The sequence below is a fragment of the Dipodomys spectabilis genome, unplaced genomic scaffold (assembly GCF_019054845.1).
Source record: "Dipodomys spectabilis isolate Male_0828 unplaced genomic scaffold, ASM1905484v1 ptg000667l, whole genome shotgun sequence".
NCBI lineage: Eukaryota > Metazoa > Chordata > Mammalia > Rodentia > Heteromyidae > Dipodomys > Dipodomys spectabilis.
In genome coordinates this window covers 1,161,425-1,165,639 of record NW_024871344.1, presented here as the reverse complement: position 1 = coordinate 1,165,639, position 4,215 = coordinate 1,161,425, and the positions used below count along the sequence as shown (strand labels likewise).

Sequence of the window (4,215 nt, the reverse complement as noted above, 5' to 3'; positions counted from 1 at the left end):
CTTTGCAACTTCTCATTAGTAAAGTTTCTATAAACTCTGAAATGTACATACTTAGTAGTACTTATCTGCTACCATAAGTCTTAAATACTTTATAGAAAAGTATTATGACCTGCCATACAGTCCCAGTTTTGGCATATATAAGCAAATATCCAAAAGTAAATATATTTAAAACATTAAAACTTTTAACAAACCTTAACACTTGCTGCAGTGTTCATTATGACAGGTCCTTTGTATAGAATAATTGATTTCCTCCTCCTACACATCTCTTGAAAAACAAATATCTGGATTTATTTTGTTTTTGACACGTAAATCTTGACTTTATTCTTAAATGTGTACTTATGTAAGAAGTACATGGTTCTCAAATTTCACAACAATTCTTTTAAACTTACTTTTTGTTGATTTGTCTAGTTTAAAAAATCAATTACAATTCATATATAAAAATGTTCTGTGCTCAATTCAGCATCACATACACTAACATTGGAATGATACAGAGAAGATTAGCATGGCCCCTGCCCAAGGATGACAGGCAAATTCCTGAAGCATTCCATCGCCCAATTTGTTAGGAAATGGAAAGACTTGGAAAAAAAATTATTAAGTGAAGTAAGCCAAGTCCAAAGAAACATAGGTCCCATGGTTTCTCTAATTTTCAATAACTAATATGTGTCTGGGATAAGCAGAAAAGGTCAAAAGTTATGTGTATATGACCAGATAAGTTTATGTTAAGGGCCGGGTGATGGTGGCTCACGCCTGTAATCCTAGCTACTCAGGAGGCTGAGATCTGAGGATCGCGGTTCAAAGCCAGCCCGGGCAGGAGAGACCATGAGACTCCTATCTAAAATAAACCACCAAGAAACCGGAAGTGGCACTGTAGCTCCAGTGGTAGAGCGCTAGCCTTGAGCTGAAGAGCTGAGGGACAGCGCCCAGGCCCAGAGTTCAAGCCCCACGACCGACCAAAACAAACAAAAAAAAAGCTAAAAAAAAAAAAAAAAAGATTATGTTAAGGGAAATGAACCCCAAGTTAGGGACACAAGTGGTATTTTTTTTTCTTGATATCGTTTCTCACGTACTTATAACGTGCAGTGTGTTGTTTTTGTTTCTTTATATGTTCCTCCCCCATGCTATAACACCTGTTTTCACTGTATTTGAAGTTTGTGCGCCTACTTCTTGCATATATTTTCCTCTAATTTTCTGAGGGGAAGGAAAAAAAAACAAAATCCTTAAATAGGGATACAGGTTGACCCATTGTAACAATGAGATGCACAAGACACTATGTTGTAAAGTGAACTTTACAATTGAGACGGGGAAAGGGAGGAAGTTAATAGACTTGTGGAGGTGGGAGGGAAGGGATGGTAGGGAAACAATAAAGGAGGAGGTAACAATACTTGTTAGGAATTGTACTCATTACATTGCTCATGCAAGTGTTACCCCTCTGTACAGTACTTTTAAAATAAGAAAGTAAAAAATGTTCTGAGATGGAAGAGTTTATTTCCTTTATTTTACTCATATAATATCGTTAGCAAAGAAATTCATGAAAAACTCCGATATGAAGGTATTTTGAATAAATATGTGTGTGAATGCATGCATGTGCTCAAGCATTTGCATGTGTGTTGGCGTGCTCAGAGTTTGAAATCAGGGCTTCAAGGTCTTGCTAGGCCTTTTCTCTCTAGATTGGTGAGCTACTAAATGAGCTATATCTCCATTCTTGGCCCTTTTCAGGTTCATTAAAATTTTTGAAAAATAATCTCATGAATTTATTTTGCCCTGATTTGCTTCCAACTTTTATCCACAGATCTCAGGCTCCTGAGTAGATATCCCAAGTAGTTAGGATTATAGGTATGACAAACCAGCAAGACTTTCAGAATAACGTTAAAAGTAGAAGAAAATTTACTTCAGAGGGGCATGTTTTAGCATCTCCAATTTTAAAGCATTTTGGAGTTATTATTTATGATTTTTTATTTTTGGATACTTATAAGACAGTAGGTGATTATATTGAAAAGTTTTAGTAGTTTTTAAAAAGGATACTGGAATTGTGGGACAGAAGAAATTTGCCTCTCTTTGGACCTCAATGTATAAGCTCAGTTCTGTTCATGATAACCCAATGTCACCAACACAATCTGTGCTGAAGACAAATGTGACAGAAAACCATCACCATGGGCAATATTTAGTATGCTATTATTTCTTGCACAATATGAATATTGAATTGAGAGTGTCATAGAATGGAGAGATTTTATCTACCTTTTGTGTATTGCTGGAAGACTTTCGGAAACTTTGACTCATTTCCTTCCTCACTGTGTGTGTCTTTAGGCCATGCACTTACTGCCTTTAATTACAATTTTTCCCAACACTAAAATGGTAATAACATTAGCATTATAGCAAATGTTATATTAACAATTAAGGGAATAAAACTTGTGAAATACTTAACATAAACTTCTAGGAATGAGCTTTGAGTTTAGCCAGCAGTCTTTTTAAAATACTAAATAGAATGTGATAAGTAGTACAGAAACCATTACAGGTAGTGAGCAACCAGAAGTAAGATCTATTGATCATGCTGCTTCCAAGGAAGCCAGGTGGATAACTTCTCATGCTGTAAATCAAACTGGTTATCTTATGTCTTGATAGTGTAAAAATGTGCAAAACTGATAAAACATAAAAGTATCTGAGCAGTATAATGTGTTTTACAACATTTAAGTTACATCGCAAAGATAAAGAAGACATAGAAGAATAAATTCTTTTTTTGTTGTCCTATCATAGGTCCTTAGAAGGATGAACTCTTTCCTCATTCTTATACAGGCATCATCGGATGAGAAGAACTGTATATTTTTTTGTTTGCTTCCTTCCATTTATTCTTCAGTTTGAAATCTGAGCTACTTGAGACTGAAGCAAACCAAGGGAAATTAGACAAACAGGCTTTGGAAAGAGCAATCAATGTAAAATAAATAAACTACAGCCTTGTAATAGTTCTAACTAAATTGAGTTATATAGTGTCAGTTGTTAACAGAAAATGATTTAAGCAATACCATGTTATTGAAAACTGAAAAATGTTAGGAGTTGCTGCATTTTTTTCTTTTCTACTACCTCGAATTAATTATTGATCTGGTTTAGCGAGATTAAAGATGAGATTAACCAGAAACTGGATTAAAAATGGACAAAAGGTCTGAATATACATGTTCTCCATAAAGCCCTGAAAATTGCCTGTGGGTTTACAGAGTTATGTTTAATACAACATCTATGCTGCCTTAATGGATTTTGAGCAGAAGTCATTAGAGAAATATAACTCAAAATTCATATGATACAACTTCATAACAATTATAACTCATCAAAAAATCAATGGAACCAGTTATGGTGGTAAAGGCTTGTAATTCCAAGCATTTAGGAGGTTGGATTTAAGTCTAAGGCCAGTCTAGGGTACTGCAGATAGTTAAAACCTGCCCGTTATTACCTTTGAATAAAAGGCAATAATGTTGGTGAGAGTGTGGAGAAAAGGAAATTTTCTACACTATTGGTCAAAAAACAGATTAGTATTCTCATTGTAGAAAGTAGTAAGCAAGTTTCTAAAGAAATCCAAAGTTGAGATATCATCTGACCCACCAATCATGTGATTATTTCTCTCTGGGTAACTCGTAAATATATCTGTAGTTCATTGTTATTCACATTATTCACAACAACAGCCAAGATGTAAATCGAAGTTCAGTGTTCAATGACACGAATAAAGCAACTGTGTTACATGCACAAATATCTTTTTCTGTTTCATCCTTAAAATAACAAGAGACTGCTCCCATTAGCCACAACTTACAATGACCTGAAAGATGTATTCGAAATGAAGAAAAATGTTGTGTTCTGATCTTTGTAAACACACACACACACACACACACACACACACACACACACACCCCAACCTCAAATATTAAGACAGAATTTTTTGTTTTAAAGTAAAGCAAAGTGGAACTTCTCAGGCATTTTGTTCACAATGTAGAAGATACTAGATATACAGTATGAGGTATATGGTTGAAATGTACAACATAAGGATACAGGGGACAACAATGGCCTTACATTGGAATGAAGCTAAGTAAGTAGGAGTTGTTCTTCCTAGTAGGGGTTGCTCTTTTAGTTGTTCTCCTTTCAGTAATGGATAAGATGAATGTAATTCTTTCAATATACCTGCCTGTTTACAGAAATGATAACAAACAATATAGCAATAATGTTGCACGCTCAACA

General features: G+C 34.8%; 1 pseudogene; it reads left to right on the top strand.

Moving 5' to 3' along the window:
* The first annotated feature begins 447 nt into the window (after positions 1-447).
* Positions 448-560, top strand: LOC122101457 (annotated as a pseudogene).
* The last annotated feature ends 3,655 nt before the right edge of the window (positions 561-4,215 follow it).